The sequence below is a fragment of the Lathyrus oleraceus genome, chromosome 6 (genome assembly GCF_024323335.1).
Source record: "Lathyrus oleraceus cultivar Zhongwan6 chromosome 6, CAAS_Psat_ZW6_1.0, whole genome shotgun sequence".
Classification (NCBI taxonomy): domain Eukaryota; kingdom Viridiplantae; phylum Streptophyta; class Magnoliopsida; order Fabales; family Fabaceae; genus Lathyrus; species Lathyrus oleraceus.
In genome coordinates this window covers 362,571,532-362,592,906 of record NC_066584.1, presented here as the reverse complement: position 1 = coordinate 362,592,906, position 21,375 = coordinate 362,571,532, and positions in this window count along the sequence as shown.

Here is a 21,375-nt window from a genome sequence, read left to right as displayed (position 1 = left end):
AAAAGACCCTTGAGAACTGGTAGTAATTGATATTTGTTGATGCAATAGTAACTCAGAGTTGTTACAGGGATAAATCATACACCTTCCCTGACATTGTTCCTTTTTCTCTATAAACCCTTCTTTTCATATTTCTTTATTATTTTCTTTTTACACTCAAAAACTAAATTAATACTTTTTATTTAATTGAATGATAATTTAAACTCAATACTAACGTGCAGTCCTTGAGATCGACATTCGGGGAATTTCCCCGTTATTACTATAAAAGGCAAAATAGTACACTTGTTATTTTCCCTATCAAGTTTTTGGCGCCGTTGCCGGGGACTGCCAAAAATATAGAGTTTAATTTAATTTCAATTAAAATTTTGTTGCTCTGCAATAAAATTATTTTTCTGTCATTTATATTTTACTAACCAGTGTATGCGAGGAAAACCCTCAGCTGAAATTATTTTTGACGCAGAGATCGAGAGAACCCTTCACAAAAGACGCAGAGAACAAAGAGTGGATTCTACAGAAGAAAGTACCTCGGATCAACCAGAAGTCAAGGAACCAATGGCTGAAGTTCCTCCAATTCCACCTCCTCCACCTCCGGAAAGACTCCTAGGTGACTATGGAGGTGCAAACGCACCGGGTGGTCGACTGACCATTGTTAACCAACCGGTGAATGTGACAAATTTTCAACTGCATCCTAGCACGATCAATCAATTGGAAAGAAAACCTTTCACCGGAAAGGTTAATGAAGATGCCAACAAACACCTGCAGAGATTTCAGACCATGAGCACCACCTTGAAAATTGATGGTCACACTGATGAAGCAAAAAAATTAAGAATGTTCCCGTTCACTTTAGCTGAAGACGCGGAAGAATGGTTCTATTCTCTCCCTGCCGGTAGTATCACTTCTTGGGAGGAGATGGAAACTGCATTCTTAAATGAGTATTTTCCAACATCAGTATTCTTGAGAAAAAGGTATGAAATTCTGAATTTCAAACAGAAGGATGGTGAATCATTGGGAGACACTTACAAAAGATTCAAAGGGATCTTAGTCGCGTGTCCCACTCATAATATGGATCAGACAGAACAAATGCAGATGTTCGTTAATGGGCTGAAAACAAAGACAAAACAGTTGATTGATACAGTAGCCGGTGGCTCAATAAATTTCTCAATAGCCACTGGTATCAAGAGGATTATTATAGCAATAGCTGCTAATGAGCATCTAAAGCTATATGACAGGTGTACCAGGCAGCCAGATGGGGTGATTGATCTAAAATTAGAGACAAATAAAATCCGTCTGGAAGGCATTGTTGCTGCCGAAGTAGACAAAAAGCTAAAAGCTATGAATATAGGTATGCAACAGATAGCGCAGGTTCAACCAGCTCAGGAGAGCACTTGTGAAATTTGTAATGGACCTCATCACACTTTCTATTGCTTTACGACTCCCCATCAAATTGAAGAGATCAAATTCTTGAAGCAGAATAATCCCTACTCTAACCCCTTACAACCCAGGTTGGAAGAATCATCCAAACTTCTCCTGGAAACATCAGAGAGGGAATGTTCCGCAACAGGGTACATGGCAATATCAGACTCAGTATCAGCATTAATAACAACATGCACCTAAAAAGGCAGACTGGGAGATTGCCATTGAAAACCTAGCAGCTCAAAAGAGGCAATTTGAAGAAGAGACTAGAAACAATCAGAAAAACACCACCGCCTCCCTAAAGAATCTCGAAGTTCAGTTGGGGCAGATAGCACAACAACTGACAAGTTCTCGAACACCAAGTTTCCTACCAAGTGAAATAGTTCAAAATCCGAGAGGTCAGGAGAATGTTAATATTGTCACGACGACAGAGAAAAAGGCTGCTAAAAAGAAAAAAATTGTATCACCGAGCGAGCCGACTAAAGAAGAAACTACAAAAGGAACTAAACCGATGATTAAGCTGCCCTACCCTCAGAGAATGACAAAGAAGGAACCTAGTGAGTCAGACTTGGAGAAATTCATGACAATGTTTAAAAGGGTTGAGGGTCATATGGCCTTGTTTGAAGCACTTGAAAGGATGCCCATGTATAAGAAATTCGTGGAATAGGTAATGGTTGAAAGGAAACAAACCACTAAAGAACAGGTATCCGGGAAGAAACAATATGATGTAAACTCACTGGAGCAGACCATTCCTAACAAACAAAAGGATCCAGGAACTGTCATAGTACCATGCACAATCAAAGAAAGAACCTTCAAAAAGGTACTAATAGATTCTGGAGCTAGTGTGAATCTGATGCCATTATCGATCTATCACAGGCTGGGTATTAAAAAATATCAGTGATATAAAGAACAATCTGAAGTTTGCGGATCACTCAAGAAAAGATGCATATGGTATAGCTGAAGATGTGCTGGTAACAATAGCGGACTTGAATTTTCCAGTTGATTTTGTAATCCTAGACATACCTGAAGATAATGAGGCACCCATCATTCTGGGTCGACCTTTCATGAAGACGAGTCGATGCAAGCTCGACATGGATCAGTGCATGTTAACCTTGAAAGTTCACGACAAGGAAATAACATTGAACGCTATTGAAGACCAGGAGCTGGAGGAAGATACAGAATCTCAGTATCAAGTAGGCTTAATCAGGACATTGAATGCCATTAAAATCTCACCACTGCCAGTAGCCACCCTAAACGGAAAGATTCCCAACACTAAGAGGAAGGTTAAAAAGGAATCATGGCACAAAGGAGTCCACACTGAGAAAATAGACAACCGTCCTAGTTGTAGACAAGAGGTACAACAAGGTTTTGAACCTGAAATACCCCCCCATAATAAGTGGGATGAACCGTCGAGCCATGCGACGTTAAATGAAGCGCTTCGTGGGAGGCAACCCACAATTTTTTATTTCTAAGCATTTGTGTGTGTCTGTAGGTATACAGGAGTCCTACAAGGAGGAGCCAGAGGAACCAGCGGTTGACCTGACAAGAAAACCAAAAAACAACCAAAAGGACAGCCTGACACGGCCACCCGTGTCAGCTGACACGGGCCGTGTCAGAGGAGGAAAATGCATGAAGGATGTTGGAAAACAGTGGCCTAACATGGCCACCCATGTCAGCTGACACGGGCCGTGTCAGGAGCACTGAAGGAAAATTGGTTTGAGGTTTGGTAAAACAGTGGCCTGACGCGACCCGTGTGAGGATCACTGTAAAACATTTTGTGGAAAGAGGCTAAACAATAACCTGACACGGCCACCCGTGTCAGGCGTGCGAATTTTTTGAATTTTTTTTGAAAACTTTAAATTTTCCTGGGGCCCACTCTAATACCCCAAAATTTACCCTTCATTTTTCCTGGAAACATACGCTTTACACCTCATGCATGCATTCATTTTTAGGTCATTTAGCATTTGCATTTCATCATGGCAATCGGAATATTTAAAAAAACAAAAAACAAAAAAAAGCAAAAAAAAACGAGAAAAAAAAAACGGAAAACGAAATTAAAAAAAAAAAATTAATTAAATAAATAAATAAATAAAATATAATAGAAAAATCTTGGACTTGAACCTCTCTCATTTGAGTCCACAGGTCCACAAAAATCAGGTTATAAATTCAGAGTTTCAGTGAAACAAAATTCATTCTATTCCTATTACCCTGTCTGGGAAAAAGATAGTGAGAGAAGAGCTAACAGAGTTCAGAGCAGCCTCCAAACCCTGAAGGGAACTCAACTGTACAAAATCACCTCTGCCTCACATAAACCCTAAAGATTGTTTTGTAAACCTCACGGGTGCAACTCAATTTCAATCAAGCTCTCCAATCAGGTTTGCCATATTCCCATTATTTTATGCCTTCAATTTGAATATTCTAAATGTGTGAAGTATTATGTTTGAATTTGGAAGTGTGGATATCGTTAGGTTTCGCACATGCATGAATGGGTGAAACCTATGCCTTGAATGCTTAATCGTTTAATTTCTGAAGTGTATGCCACAGGGTTTGAGGTTTCTGAAACCATACTATTATCCATGAAAAAATTGCTTATCGTGTTTCACTAACCCTTTTGTTGAGTTTTTGTGAGGGCTCACATACTCTTGCAGGGATGGTTTGCCTGGTGTTCCACTTTATTTGTGGGATACCGCCTGGAGGTTTCATTCCGATTACCTGTACTGATTCACTTTCTTTGATGGTGTTTAGCTTGGAAGGATCCCTGGGTTTCCCATTCCTCTAATTGCTGTTACTTCAGATCTTTATCCGCGTGGTACTTTTACATTTTTCCCGCATTTTACTGCTTTCCTAGCTGGAAGACCTCGATAGGAGGCAATGTTTTTGTGTGTTTATTTTTTTTTTACAGGTTCCTGCGTCAAGGACTGCCTTTTTGCATGAGCATCCCAAACCCTAACCCTTCATTGATTTTTCTTCTCCTAAACACACGTTTACTCCTTCTACTACAGGTGAGTAAGTCTCCAAAGGTCGAGCATCCGGTAGATTGCGTAGTAACGTCGTTCGTCCAAAACCCAATCCATAACCCTGTAGTTAGCCGAACTACGGCTTGCTCTGATTCTCATTCCAGATGAGATACGTAGGCATAAGACGCGATGTCTTAGCGAGCACACATCCCCCTAACCCATAGGTCAGCCGAGCTACGAAGACTCTGATTCTCATATTCATATGAGATACGTATGCAGTAGATGCGACATCCGCGCGAGTCATTTTCATTTAACCCATTTTTTTTAGTAAACAACACAAGATAAACTCACACCCTTTAGACAAGAACTACAAAAGTGGATCCCGTAGAGTACTACGGATGCGTAGGGGTGCTAATACCTTCCCTTCGCATAATCGACTCCCGAACCCAAGATTTGGTTGCGAGACCCTGTCTTGTCCTTTCCTTTTTCCAGGTTTACTTCGAGCGTTTCCTTTCCCTCCTTTGGGATAAATAACGCACGGTGGCGACTCTCCTGTCATTTTCTTTCGCCGATTGTTTTTTCGCACACTGTATTTTTCAGGTTGCGACAGCTGGCGACTCTGCTGTGGACCCGGTTTCCCTAAGCGTGTCCCTCATAGCTTTTGTAGTTTGTTTGTTTGTTGGGTGTTCATGCTTTTGTACAGTTATTTATTTACCTGCTTTACCTTATTGCATTGTGTACATATCATTGCTGTATCTGTTGGCTGGCTATGGCTGCTTGGTGATCTTTGTGAGAGATGAGTTCTATACCCGAACTTGAGTGCACTTAGGATAGGAGAATGGCATAGTCTTGTCGACTTGTGTGGAGTTATTCTTTAGCAAGTTGACTTGCAAGCCCATTCACTTGGTGGAGGTCATGTTGAGATCAATAATGTCACACAAGTAAGTTGTGGTTAGACATTACTTTTTCCAATATAGACCTTAGAAGTCGGGGACCTTAGTTTACCAAACCCATCTTGGCCTATTCGTAGGACGTAGTGCGAAAGTCGTTCAAGTGTAAGATTTGATACGATTGTTACACGATACTACACTCATAAGAGTCTCTCTTGAGAATATTTTTGGAATACGAGTAGTCGTTCCTCCGATAATATCCGAAAGATGGGATTATGACTATGGGAACCTTTTGTAGAACATGTTTGGCAGGTTTAAACCTTAGTACACTCCTTTTGGGTGGTTCTTAACCTAAACTCCATGCTCGTGACTTGCAACAAACCCTTGATTCATGGTTGATCCGATCAGGTATCCTTAATATCAATGAAACTTGGGTGTTGATAAGGTGTAAACCATAATCCACCAAAATGGGTGGTTGATATTAAGGATAACACGATCCATCCCATGACCTTTGTTTGGTGTGCTCTTAATTTCTCTCCAGACAGTGCAACCTGACAGATGTTCAAGCAAATACAGCGATCCTGATTCCCATGCCACTGCACTGCATTCACATCATTTTGCATCACATCATTTTGCATTCATAATCATTCACACATGTTTATCCATTTCTGTGGGGTTTATATCTTCTACTTGATTCTAGTCGGAATTTTCTTGGTTCTCATCAACGACTTAGTCTTTTTTTTTACATCGTTTATCTATTGAGAGACTAGAATCAAGGGGTGAATACCTTTGGAATTGATAAACATGTCATTGCATTTACATATTCATTAGCATGTCTTGCATAACAGGTACCGCCATAGTGTTCTCCGTTTGTTTGGTGTTCAATCATCAGGATAGCTGACTCAGGCATTCACCGGTACGGTACCCGCAGAAACCAACAGAGAGTAATGGAAGGCCTACAGGCAGAGTTCGCCGAGATGAAAATCCGCATGAATCAATTCATGGATGTGGTTCAAGGGGTGGCTCAGGGACAACAAGAGCTCAGGCAGATGATACAGAGGAATCCCCCTGCTCAACCAGAGACGGTGACTGATCCTCCAGCTGGAGAGGCTAATGGACCCAATGGACCGGGGCCTACCCCAATCCTACATGTCACCTCCGGTCAACAGCCCGTTCATGATGATCAGGACGATCAGTTCCCCCTGCTGCAGGAAGACTTTGGTATGGGTCATGGTGTGGACCCCATGTTTAGAAGATTGGAAGAGAGGTTGAAGGCAGTGGAAGGACAGAATCCTCTGGGAGTAGATGTTGCTGACTTGGGGCTGGTCCCAGGTGTGAGAGTGCCACCGAAATTCAAGGTCCCGATATTTGACAAATACAATGGAAACTCTTGCCCGAAGACCCATGTGCAAGCCTATTTCCGTAAAATGGTTGCATACTCCGATGACGAAAAGTTGCTTATGTACTTTTTCCAGGACAGCCTAGCTGGGGCATCCCTGGAATGGTATATGAGGCTGGATAGAGCCCACATCCGTTGCTGGAGGGATTTGGCTGAGGCTTTCGTGAAGCAGTATCAATATAATACAGACATGGCTCCGGACAGAACTCAACTTCAAAATCTGTCTCTTAAAAGCAATGAGTGCTTCAGAGAATACGCTCAACACTGGAGAGAAACAGCTTCCCGTGTTCAACCTTCTATGTTGGAGAAGGAAATGGCTAACATGTTCATGAATACTCTGCCAGGACCTTATTTGGAGCGCCTGGTGGGTTGCAATGCTTCCAATTTTGCTGATGTAGTCTCTACCGGAGAGAGGGTGGAGAATTACCTGAAGACATACAAGACCCAGAGTGGAGATGGATCCTCATCAGGGGTGAAGAAGCCGTTCATTCAAGGACAGAAGAGGAGAGAAGGGGATGCAAGTGCCATATCTTCTTATCAAAACAGGGATAACCGGAGGAATAACTTTCAGAACTATCATCAGCAACTGTATGTTGCGGCTGTGACCATTCCAGCTGCAGCACCACTACAACAACAACAACCACAACGTCAACCAACTCAGTACCAACCACAACAACCGGGTAACAGACCCGCCTATCAACCGAGGCCAAGGACGATGGACCGGCGTTTCGACACTCTTCCAATGTCGTACGCTCAGTTGCTTTCTAGTCTTCAACAACTATAACTTGTGTAGTTGCGCACTCTGGCTCCTCCCGTTGGTAGGCTTCCGGTGGCTTATGACGCCAACGCTAGGTGTAGCTTCCACTCTGGGGCACCTGGCCACAATATTGAGAACTGCAAAGCTTTTAAGCACGTAGTTCAGGACCTCATTGATTCAAAGGCCATTAGTCTCTACGGTCAACAATGAAGATGGGGATAGTGATTGCAACATCGATAACTGGGTGCGTCCAAGGATCCCGGGTGAAGTTCTCAACAATTGGTCTTCTGAGGAGATTGTCCAAGCCACTTGTCTGGAGGAGTAATTTTCTTTGTTTATTCATGTATATCCAAGTCTTACGTTCCGCCAGGGCGTAATGACTCATTGTAGGGCTCATCTATGTGACACTTGCATTTTTTATCATAAATAAAGGACGTCTTTTTGCATTCAAATATTTCGTTCCCTGTCTTTCTATTTTTGTAGTTTTTCAAAAAAATGGCAATGTTTTGTTTAGTTTCCACTTTTTTTTCACACTCATAAGCACATACCATCACTCATGCAGATGCACATCACCGGATCCTATTGATAACGGTTCTGCTATGGCTCGCTTCGACTTTGAAAATCCAATCTTTCAAGCTGAAGAAGAGGGTGATGAAGACTGTGAACTCCCTGAAGAACTTACCAGGTTATTAAAACAAGAGGAAAGGGTCATTCAACCGCATCAAGAGTCTGTTGAAGTGATTAATCTCGGCACCGAGGACGCCAAGAGAGAAATCAAGATAGGGGCTGCTTTGGAAGACAATGTGAAGAAGGGGTTGATTGAATTGCTGCAAGAGTATGTTGACATCTTCACTTGGTCTTATCAGGACATGCCAGGGCTTGACATAGACATTGTGGTACGTCGCTTGCCGCTCAAAGAAGGTTGTCCTCCGGTCAAGTAGAAGCTCAGAAGAACAAGACCAGAGATGGCTGTCAAGATAAAGGAAGAAGTGCAAAAACAGTTGGATGCAGGGTTTCTAGCAGTCACAAATTATCCGCCATGGGTTGCAAATATCGTTCCGGTACCTAAGAAGGATGGAAAGGTACGGATGTGTGTTGACTACCGGGATCTGAACAGGGCTAGTCCTAAAGATGATTTCCCCTTACTGCACATTGACGTTTTGGTGGATAACACGACTCAGTTCTCGGTATTCTCCTTCATGGATGGCTTTTCTGGCTATAATCAAATTAAGATGGCACCAGAAGACATGGAGAGGACAACCTTCATAACCCCATGGGGCACCTTCTGCTACAAGGTGATGCCGTTTGGTCTGAAAAATGCCGGAGCAACATATCAGCGAGCGATGGTGACTCTGTTCCATGATATGATTCATCATGAAATCGAGGTTTATGTTGATGATATGATTGCCAAATCTCAGACAGAAGAAGAACATTTGGTGAATTTGCAGAAACTATTTGAGCGTTTGAGGAAATTCAAGCTGAGGCTTAATCCGAACAAGTGTACTTTTGGGGTGAGATCTGGAAAACTACTGGGTTTTGTGGTTAGCGGAAAAGGGATTGAGGTGGATCCAGCCAAAGTGAAAGCGATACAGGAAATGCCTGAGCCAAGAATAGAGAAACAAGTCTGTGGTTTCTTAGGGAGGTTGAACTACATTGCAAGGTTCATCTCTCACCTAACAACCACGTGTGAGCCAATATTCAAATTGTTGAGAAAAGATCAGGCTATCAGGTGGAATGATGATTGTCAAAGGGCGTTCGAGAAGATAAAAGAGTATTTGCAGAATCCTCATATCCTTGTGCCTCCGGTCCCAGGGTGACCGCTGATTATGTATTTGACAGTACTAGACAATTCCATGGGTTGTGTTCTCGGTCAACACGACGAGACAGGTAGGAAAGATCATGCCATCTACTACCTGAGTAAGAAATTCACAGATTGCGAGTCGAGATACTCAATGCTTGAAAAAACATGTTGTGCACTTGCATGGGCTGCGAAGCGATTGAGACAATACATGCTGTCTCACACAACCTTACTGATCTCCAAAATGGATCCAGTCAAATATATATTTGAGAAGCCAGCTCTCACCGGAAGAGTTGCTCGTTGGCAAATGGTACTGACAGAGTACGACATCCAGTATACTTCCCAGAAAGCCATCAAGGGGAGTATTCTGTCAGACTATCTTGCTTAACAGCCGGTTGAAGATTATGAGCCGATGAAGTTTGATTTTCCAGATGAAGACATCATGTTCCTCAAGATGAAAGACTGTGAAGAGCCAGTTGTTGAAGAGGGACCTGATCCAGACGAAAAGTGGACTTTAATGTTTGATGGGGCCGTCAACGCCAGAGGAAGTGGAATTGGTGCTGTCATTACAACTCCGAAAGGTGCCCACATGCCTTTCACCGCTCGTCTGACTTTCGAGTGCACCAATAATGAAGCTGAGTATGAAGCTTGTATCTTGGGTATTGAGCAAGCCATTGATTTGAGAATCAAGACTTTGGACATCTTCGGAGATTCAACTCTGGTAATCAATCAAGTGAATGGTGATTGGAACACTCTCCAGCCTACTCTGGTCCCCTACAGAGATTACACGAGAAGACTGTTGACTTTCTTCACAACAGTAAAGTTATACCATATACCTCGTGATGAGAACCAGATGGCAGATGCTCTTGCTACTCTATCCTTCATGATCGACGTGATGCGCCTTGATAGGGCCGCGTATGTGTTTGCTGCTGAACTGGTAGTTGATGACAAGCCCCGGTATCACGACATCAAGTGCTTTCTGAAGAATCAAGAGTACCCTGCAGGGGCATCCAACAATGATAGAAAGACTTTGAGAAGATTGGCAGGCAGTTTCTTCTTGAACAAAGATGATGTTCTATATAAGAGGAACTTCAACATGGTTTTGCTCAGATGCGTGGACAGACACGAAGCAGACATGTTAATGCAGGAAGTTCATGAAGGCTCCTTCGATACTCATGCCAGACATGCAATGGCTAAGAAATTGTTGAGAGCAGGTTATTACTGGATGACCATGGAATCTAATTGTTTCAAATATTCTCGGAAGTGCCATAAATGCCAGATTTATGCTGATAAGGTGCATGTGCCGCCGAATCCTTTGAATGTGATGTCTTCGCCGTGACCTTTCGCTATGTGGGGCATCGATATGATTGGAAAGATTAAGCCGACCGCGTCCAATGGGCATCGCTTCATCCTTGTTGCCATCGACTATTTCACCAAGTGGGTCGAAGCAGCGTCATTTGCGAAGGTCACCAGACATGTGGTTGTCCGTTTCATCAAGAAAGAAATCATTTGTCGCTATGGAATTCCCGAAAGAATCATTATTGATAATGGTTCTAATCTCAACAAAAAAATGATGAAGGAGTTGTGCCAGAACTTCAACATTCAGCATCACAATTCTTCCCCTTACCGCCCTAAGATGAACGGTGCTGTTGAAGCGGCAAATAAGAACGTAAAGAAGATTGTGCAGAAGATGGTTGTTACGTACAGAGATTGGCATGAGATGCTACCCTTCGCCTTGCATGGGTACCGTACTTCAGTACGTACATCGACCGGGGCAACCCCTTACTCCCTTGTGTATGGTATGGAAGCAGTCCTACCTGTTGAAGTGGAGATTCCTTCTCTAAGAGTCCTGTTGGATGTCAAGTTAGACGAAGCTGAATGGATTCGGACAAGGTTCAATGAGTTGAGTCTTATCGAAGAGAAGCGAATGGCAGCCATTTGTTATGGGCAGTTGTATCAAAGTCGGATGAAGAGAGCCTTTGATCAGAAAGTACGTCCTCGATGCTTCCAGGTCGGAGATTTGGTGTTGAAAAGGATCCTTCCTCCTCAGACAGATCACAGGGGCAAGTGGACTCCTAACTATGATGGACCGTATATTGTCACCAAGGTTTTTGATGGTGGGGCCTTAATGCTTGCAACGATGGATGGTGAAAACTTCACTTCCCCGGTGAACTCAGACGCAGTTAAAAAATACTTCGCATGAAATAGACCCGCTGGACCATAAAAAGAGTAGTCCAGGCAAAAATGGGCATCCCGACGAACCAAGAAAATGAAAAAGGTTCGGGCAAAAATTAGGGATTAAAAGTGAAAAGATTGTACACCCGGTAAGTTGAAAACCTGAAAAGTCAACTTAGGCAAAAATGGGTATCCCGGTGGATTGAAAACCCGAAAAGGGCGATCCAGGCAAAAGTTAGGGATTAAACGAATGACTGCGATCTGAGTAGTTCTGAATCTCATCTCGTGTCAATGACTGGAAACTTTTGAAGGATAGGAAACAGTCCAATCACTCTTTTAGAAAGATGATCATCTGGAGGATCTTGAAGACGAGCAAGTCATAGCAGAATTGGAACCCAATAGAAATCCATTTCACATTGCCATTAGATTAATGTCTGTTTTTATCTGTTGTGCGATTACCTCTTTCTAGGGATTGCTTCCTGATGTAAATGCCTATTCAGAGGCCGTTCAATCAATAAAATCATGTTATTCAGTATATCTCTGTTTTCATTTTCATTTTTCTGTTTTGTTTGCAAAAATGACGTCCGAATTTTTGATAAACATTGCATCATGACACATAAGAGCTTTACAGGTACATGCTTAATAAACATTTAAAATTGTTGTAAATTTTAAGTGTTTTGGATCGTCTATTCAGAACAGGTACCCTCGGGGCATTTCCTTAAAATCCCCTACAGATGATCGTGAATGTTTCCCGCCAACAGAAGAATTCGGCATCTTATCCCTACAGAGCTGATCAGAGCGTTGGATTCTTCAATCCCCAGCAGGTTCTCACCACCGTACCTCCCCCCAAGCGGTGGTTTCAGATTATACACTCCCCAGTAGAGTTGACAGTGTCAGACTATATACCCCTAGTGGAGTTGACAGTGCCAGACTGTATCTTCCCAGTAGAAGCGGGTGCTCCTCAGAGTTCGAGGCCAGATCGATAATCCCAATGCCAGATCCATGGTTTCTTTCTTTGAAGTAGAACCTCGGTACCGTATCGGTGTTTTCTTCCCCTACTGAGTCATCTCTCGCAGATCGTGGTTGCCAGAACCACTATCGCTTTCCCCAACAACAGGTTTTCAGTGTCGTTCTCTCCCCAGTCAGAATCTCGGTATTTCGTCATTGCTAGAACACCGTGTGGCGGGTCATTTCCCCACAGAATTCTTTGTGCTGTGCATCTCCAGCAGCCTTGCCAGGGTCCAGAAGATGGTGATCATTTCCCCAGCAGATCCCCTTGTCTCAGCTTGGCATTCTACCCAGCATTTTGCATCCTTGCATGTAGAATCATATTGCATTGCGTCCTCCCAAATCGCGTAGCATTTCCATTTTCATGGAGCATTACGCCATTGAAAAATTCAAACATACGCATGTAAGCATAAAACATTCTTGGTATCCCAAGTGATAAGCCAGAAGTTGTTTCCAGTACTCAGACTGAAGATTGTTCATGACTTACCTTTGTTATCCCCAGCAAGTGTCATTGGCCCATGCGCCGCCTCTATTATCGTTCCCTATTTCTGCCGATGCTGACAGGCATGAAGTTTCCGGTATTCAGACCGAAATGGCGTTCATGCCAGTTTTTCAATGTTCAGATCGAAGAAGTTTCCGACGTTCACGTCGATGCAACTTGTGGCGTTCAGGCCAGTTTTCCGATGTTCAGATCGAAGAAGTTTCCGACGTTCAGGTCGATGCAACTTGTGGCATTCAGGCCAGTTTTCCGATGTTCAGATCGAAGAAGTTTCCGACGTTCAGGTCGACGCAACTTGTGGCGTTCAGGCCAGTTTTTCGATGTTCAGATCGAAGAAGTTTTCGACGTTCAGGTCGATGCAACTTGTGGCATTCAGGCCAATTTTCCGATGTTCAGATCGAAGAAGTTTCCGACGTTCAGGTCGACGCAACTTGTGGCATTCAGGCCAGCCTCTCGGTGTTCAGACCAATATTAATAATCTCATATCTTCCGATGTTCAGATCGAAGTCATTTCCAGTATTCAGACTGATGAGCGGCATTCAGGCCATTGTTATTTCTGTATTACCATTTATTTTGGTATCCAGGTTAACATTCTTTTTCGGTATTCAGACTGATGAGCGGCATTCAGGCCATGGTTATTTCTGTGTTACCATTTATTTTAGTATCCAGGTTAACATTCTTTTTTGATATTCAGACTGACTCTCACCGTACCAAACAAATTCTTCTTTCAAGACCACCTCTTTGCCGATTCTGACAGGCATTGTTACTTCACTTCACTTCAGTGAAAATTTTCGGGCTTTTATTGTATTCAATCCCTTGATACATCGAAAGCACGAAAGTCGCTGCTATCTTCTTTCCAGGTCTCCAGTTGATTGAATAGGGGCAACTGTAATACCCCAAAATTTACCCTTCATTTTTCCTGGAAACATACGCTTTACACCTCATGCATGCATTCATTTTTAGGTCATTTAGCATTTTCATTTCATCATGGCAATCAGAATATTTAAAAAAAAAAACGAAAAAAAAAAACGAAATTAAAAAAAAATTAATTAATTAATTAATTAATTAAATAAACAAAATATAATAGAAAAATCTTGGACTTGGACCTCTCTCATTTGAGCCCACAGGTCCACAAAAATCAGGTTATAAATTCAGAGTTTCAGTGAAACAAAATTCATTCTATTCCTATTACCTTGTCTGGGAAAAAGATAGTGAGAGAAGAGCTAACAGAGTTCAGAGCAGCCTCCAAACCCTGAAGGGAACTCAACTGCACAGAATCACCTCTGCCTCACATAAACCCTAAAGATTGTTTTGTAAACCTCACGGGTGCAACTCAATTTCAATCAAGCTCTCCAATCAGGTTTGCCCTATTCCCATTATTTTACGCCTTCAATTTGAATGTTCTAAATGTGTGATGTATTATGTTTGAATTTGGAAGTGTGGATATCGTTAGGTTTCGCACATGCATGAATGGGTGAAACCTATGCCTTGAATGCTTAATCGTTTAATTTCTGAAGTGTATGCCACAGGGTTTGAGGTTTCTGAAACCATACTGTTATCCATGAAAAAAATGCTTATCATGTTTCACTAACCCTTTTGTTGAGTTTTTGTGAGGGCTCACATACTCTTGCAGGGATGGTTTGCCTGGTGTTCCACTTTATTTGTGGGATACCGCCTGGAGGTTTCATTCCGATTACCTGTACTGACTCACTTTCTTTGATGGTGTTTAGCTTGGAAGGATCTCTGGGTTTCCCATTCCTCTAATTGCTGTTACTTCGGATCTTTATCCGCGTGGTACTTTTACATTTTTCCCGCATTTTACTGCTTTCCTAGCTGGAAGACCTCGATAGGAGGCAATGTTTTTGTGTGTTTATTTTTTTTTACAGGTTCCTTCGTCAAGGACTGCCTTTTTGCATGAGCATCCCAAACCCTAACCCTTTATTGATTTTTCTTCTCCTAAACACACGTTTACTCCTTCTACTACAGGTGAGTAAGTCTCCAAAGGTCGAGCATCCGGTAGATTGCGTAGTAACGTCGTTCGTCCAAAACCCAATCTATAACCCCGTAGTTAGCCGAACTACGGCTTGCTCTGATTCTCATTCCAGATGAGATACGTAGGCATAAGACGCGATGTCTTAGCGAGCACACATCCCCCCAACCCATAGGTCAGCCGAGCTACGAAGACTCTGATTCTCATATTCAGATGAGATACGTATGTAGTGGATGCGACATCCGCGCGAGTCATTTTCATTTAACCCCTTTTTTTTAGTAAACAACATAAGATAAACTCACACCCTTTTAGACAAGAACTACAAAAGTGGATCCCGTAGAGTACTACGGATGCGTAGGGGTGCTAATACCTTCCCTTTGCATAATCGACTCCCGAACCCAAGATTTGGTTGCGAGACCCTGTCTTGTCCTTTCCTTTTTCCAGGTTTACTTCGAGCGTTTCCTTTCCCTCCTTTGGGATAAATAACGCACGGTGGCGACTCTCCTGTCATTTTCTTTCGCCGGTTGTTTTTTCGCACACTGTATTTTTCAGGTTGCGACACCCACCCACTTAAACCACTTTTAACCTTACTTTTTTCCCTTATCACTCATCATTATTAGATTTTTACAAAACTTATCATCACTCTCTCTCATACTTTTTTATCTTCTTCTCTCACTCTCTCATAAAATCCATTAAAACTCACTCACCTCACTACACAAAACCCCACATGCAACCAAGTTCCACTCACCTATAGCTCAAACACCCTTCACAAATATTTCTCACCTCGCCGTCCCGGTCGCAACCACGGTTTTAGATTTTTCTAACTCAAAAGTTCGAAATATTGCTATTTTTTGCAGGTCCAAAATGCCCCCGAGAAGAATCCTTGCCGGAAAGCAACAACTTGCAGAGATGGCGAAGTCCCGGAAGCGCCCAAGCCGGAATCCTAATCCCCACAATATTATGTTTGACAACACGGAGCAAGAGCGACGTTACCAAATTCATCGGAAGCGAAAGCTCACGCCAACCAGGTATATGTGTGAGCATACTTTGAACGCTCTAAGGCTGAAAATTGAGGTCGACCGAATGTTCCATGTTTTGGGCATGCTCGAGTTTATGAGTTTGGAGGCGCCGACCTACGAGCGCATTACTCTCGAGTTCCTCAGCACCTTGGAGTTCCAGCTGGAAAAGCGGTGGATTAACACAACCAGGTATTATTTCGGTACCTTACGCTTTCAATTGTTTAACAATTATCATGAACTATCTGTTGAGAAGTTAGCTGCAATACTCCGACTCCCGCTGAACGGACCCGGAGCGGTCCCAGACGGGTTTTCTCCTAAGGATTTCTGGATCGCCATAACTGGGAGGACGAATTACTCCTCCAAAGATGCGAAAGCCTCGGGCATCCAGAATCCCTGTTTCAGGTACGCCCAAAAAGGTTTAGCCTACACATTGTTCGGTAGAGGCGACAACACTGTAGTAGCTACTCAGAGAGAGCTATTCTTCATGTACTCGATGGCTCAAACCAAGACCATCAATGTAGCTGCCTTTGCAGCAGACTACCTGGGGAGAGTCGGCCGAGCGAACTCCGGAGGCATTTCCATGGGAGGTATGATCACCCAAATTGCATTGCATTTCGGGTATCAGGTTGTTTTACTCGAGGACACGCCAATTGCAGGTAATACAAAAATTGTCATGTCTGCTCTGATTTCCCAAGGTATGATTGCAGTTGCCCCTACCTATTATTCCGTCCTCATTCATAAAAGATTTATCATCGCTCTGCCGGATTCAGACAGAGTTGTTATCACTGACTGTGTGAATTGGTTATATGTGAGTGTCGATCCCGATGCGGATGAAGGCCATGAAACTGACCATTTTAATGCAGGTGAGCACTTTGTAGATGACCAGGAAGAAGGAACGGAAAGAGAAGAAGAATATCCTCAAGCACCTCCTGAGCAGTTTGTTCCACAACATCAGGAACCCACTCAGCAGGCGGCGGGTTCATCATCTTGGTCAACTGACCAATGGAGTTGGGTACAAACCGAGATAGGTGACTTGAGGACTGAACATCAAAGGCAAGGCATCAAGCAAGCCCGTCAGGAAGCGATGTTGGATGAGATGAGCAGCATGATGCGACAGTTGATGTTGCATTTCCCGCATCCACCTCCTCAGTAGGACCCTGTGAGTTCCCTCCTCCGCGCTTGTTCAAAAACATTGTGGACAATGTTGAGTTCAGGTGTGGGGGAGATTTTATGTCTTTTATTTGTAAGTTATTTTGTGTTATTTTTACTTTTTAATTTTGTATTCTAGATTGAATTTGTCTGTTGAATGTACATTATGCTGCAAGTGTGTGTGTCAAGTCTGTGTTGACAGGTTGGTAAAGTAATGATCACAATTGAAACTAGATGAAAGATCACACCACTCACCATGGCTTGTTGTGAAGGATCTCCCCAGAAAGTGACACTACTGAAAGTAAAGATCGGACGCAACATATACAACTTAACCGACACGAGTATCATGCACACTCCGAAGTAAGACAACAATTGCACCAAATTAAGGAGCAATGTGGATCCTGTCAAAGCTGAACCAAACCAAGTGAGTCAGGAAAGGCCAAACACATTAATCATCATGAGCGTCATTCAGGTTTGTCTTTATCACTCTAAATTTGCATAGACTCTCTGGGACTGTCACTGCATGATACACACACTGAGGCACGTTGTTTGTAATTAACCCCGAGCCTTTCTAGCCATCCCGAATTATTATATCCCTCGTTAACCCCCTTTGAGCCTATATCCATTTTTGTTTAAAATACCATGAATGTAGTTGTCGCATTACGCGAAAAACCGGCGGGAAAACGAAACAACAGAGCCGCCACCGTGCGTTATTTATCCCAAAGGAGGGAAAGGAAACGCTCGAAGTAAACCTGGAAAGGACATGGTCTCGCGACCAGAGAAAGATGGGATTGAGAGTCGGTTATGCAAAGGGAAGGTATTAGCACCCCTACGTATCCGTCGTACTCGACGGGATCCACGCTCGAAAGGAATAGAAAGAAGGTTGCTAAAGACTGCTCAAACACTGCACACACGCTGGAAACAAACACAGAAAGACGGAAGAAACGGGACTCGGCAGGATATCGCATCCTGGGCCTACGTAGTCTGTCAAGCACAGACATCAGAGTCGACGTAGTTCGGGAACAGGGGAAATATGCTCGCTAGGATGTCGCATCCTATGCATACGTATCTTCTCTAACCAGAGAAGAATCAGAGCACTCGTAGCTCGGCTAACACACGCCAAACAACACAAACGGGAAACCAACTGCCAATCGCTGGACTTACGTCAGACTCCACACAAACAGGCAAACATGGAAACCGAATGCCTATCGCTGGACTTACATCAGACTCCGAACCAACAGACACACACAGGAAACCAACTGCCAATCCCTGGACTTATGTCAGACTCCAACAAGCAAACAAGACACAGGAAACCGACTGCCAATCGCTGGACTTACGTCAGACTCCAAACACACACACAGGAAACCAACTGCCAATCGTTGGACTTATGTCAGACTCCAACAAGCAAACAAGACACAGGAAACCGACTGTCAATCGCTAGACTTACGTCAGACTCCAAACACACACAAAGGGTTGAAAAAGACAAAGGGCGCCCGGAGAGATCAGCTCATCTCCTGCCTACGTACCTCATCTGGTATGAGGATCAGGGCGACGTAGTTCCCCTAAACAGGGAAAGAACTTCTAGCCTAACCAGCGACAAAGGGAGATAACAAGCTACTAGGGAGACTACGACTCGAGCCTAGAAGTTGTCATGCATAGGATCCCTATGTTGAGGTTTCTATCCTAACTTGCACAGGAAGCAAGCTAGCCTAAACAGCACAATAGCAAACACAAGCAAGCACACACACTATATGCAAACAAGTGGCTCATACAAGGCTAGGTTGTAGAAACAAGCCAACTGGAATGGGGTGTTTTTAGCTCTTAACCCTAACATTGAGAGTTAGGGTGAAGCAGATGAAATGGAAAGTGAGGGTAAGACCTCACAGCTCTTATCCCTGGCCTGGGAGAGCTTGACTCAAAATAGAAAGGGTGGGAGTTCAGAATGAAGGAACTCTTCTCCACAGATGACTGACACAACAGGATCTTGGGTTCTTATTCAAGATGCATCAACACATGGTGTGTGAGCAAAGTGAATGACACAACTGAATAGCAGGGGCTGGATTGCACATCCCTTTTATCTGCCAATTGCCTCTCAAGAGGACTTTACCTGCTTGGCACAAAATTAAACATCCACAAGCATTGCCTCTTAAGGAGGGCTTCAAACAGGTGCCTACCAATAACAGTAGGTCTTCCAGACTACATGAAGATCAAGAGATTATACCTCAGTGGTAAGCAAACCACAAGCTAGCCAAGCAAAGTTCAAAAGAACTTAAAGCAACTTAGGTACCTGTGGAAACATCTAAACCAATCAGTACAAAATCCAGACAAACGATCAACAGTCAATATTCAAACAGACAACCCAATCATCATCAGACAACAAGGAGTAAGCCATAAGCAAACACAAATGAAATGTCATCAAGGCCTACAAAACAAGTAGATGTTAGCCAACAACAACCAATAATCAAGCTCAAATGAAGGAGCAACATCAATCATGGAGATGCACACTTGAACCTGAAATCACAACTCAAATGGTAAGTAACAAACCACTAGGTCAAAGCCTAGGGTCAAAAGAGGATCAAAAAGTCAAAACAGAACTTCAAACTCAACATAAAGCATGTTTAATCACTCAAGAAAAAGACCTCAAAAGGACCAAATCATAATCAATAAGCAAGTCCATTCCATGTGCAAGATAAGTCAAAGACTAATTCAAGGCATCCAAATGATCATCATGAATGAAAATTCTCAATCAAAACAGAAATGATTCAAATAATTCTGGAAGAATTCATGAGCAATCAAGACATCTACAACATCCATCACACAAAAAATCAGAAACATTGGAGATCATTTGGCATGGAAATCACATTGTACAAGTTAGACAACCAAATGTGTGACACAAATTGTCACACCATGTTAGCACAAGCATAAAACATAAATGGAGCATGGGAAAAATGTCAAACCAAAACCAAAATGTCCATCAATGTGTCTAGAATCAGCATGCAAAATTTCAAGTTCATTGGATTAACAACAAGCATTTCACAACAAGATAAGCAAGGCAAGGTCACAAATGGATACATGCTCACATAACCTAGCACCAAACAAAATCCAGCCGTGCACAATTTTTCAATTTATGATCATAAAAAGCTAGACAGAATAAGGAGCATTTTGCAAAAAATTGGGATGAAATTTGATGAGTTTTCAATTTGTTGTGATTTTATGAAGTTAATGAAAAAAATTGAAGTCAAAATGGACCAAGCATGGCAAAATGGAGAGAATATGTGAAAAATTGCAAGGCAATTGAAAGAATGCGCTCGCTCAGTATCGAACCAAGTCCACATTCAAATTTGCGCGCCCAACCTAAAACGCCATCGTTTTGGTCTAACCCTAAGCCTGGCAAATGATTTCCAGAATTTCGTAGCTAAAACAGAATTTCGTAGCAAACTCTCCAGATTTCGTAGCTAATTCATAGCAATTCTGGAAAACACATGATCTTCATCCTCTTCATGAGGTTGAAGATGAAGATTGCATGAACTTCATGCGCCAATCCCAGATTTTCCAGAAAATGTCCAGAAATTAAAAAAATTAACACCAATCGATTCATCATTTCATGCTCATGCAAGATCTAGCAACAATTTAAGCTAAAGCATCATGCATTGCTCAGATCGAAGAAAATATAAAATGACATCAAAACTTCAAACACATATATCTTCATGAATAATGCGCCATTTCACTCAAACTTTATACCATAATGATCACCAATCAAAGATATATACAAATATCATGATGAATTCAAGAATAATTGAACTCGAAACCTGACCTCTTTGAAGAACAAAACCTTTGAACTACACTATCCAAGGCTTGTAATGGCTCAAATCTCTTCTACAATGCTTGTTGAGGTGATTGATGAAGACTTGAATGCTCCAGCACGCACGAATTTAGCTCAATTTGCAAGCTCCATTGAACCTTCAAGCTCCATGTATGGTCAAAACTGGCACGAATTCTCCCAAATCTACGTTCAATTTGCCTCAAAAACACTTCCTCATCATGAATCCAACAAGAGAAAATGCTTTTGTGTGAGAAAATTGCAAGTTCTTGATGAGAGAAAATTTTGATTGATTTTGGGATCTAGATCTGAAAACTGTGGTTAATGCCAAATGCAGTTGTGATTAACAATATATATGTCTTGCTAATGATACTGAAAACATGTTTAAGCCAAAACCAATTGAGATTAGCAAATTGCAAGGTGTGTGCACAAAATTGGATTTTCACCTTATGCCCTTCATGTATGCGTGAACAGTACCAACATAAGGCCTAAAACCACTTAAAA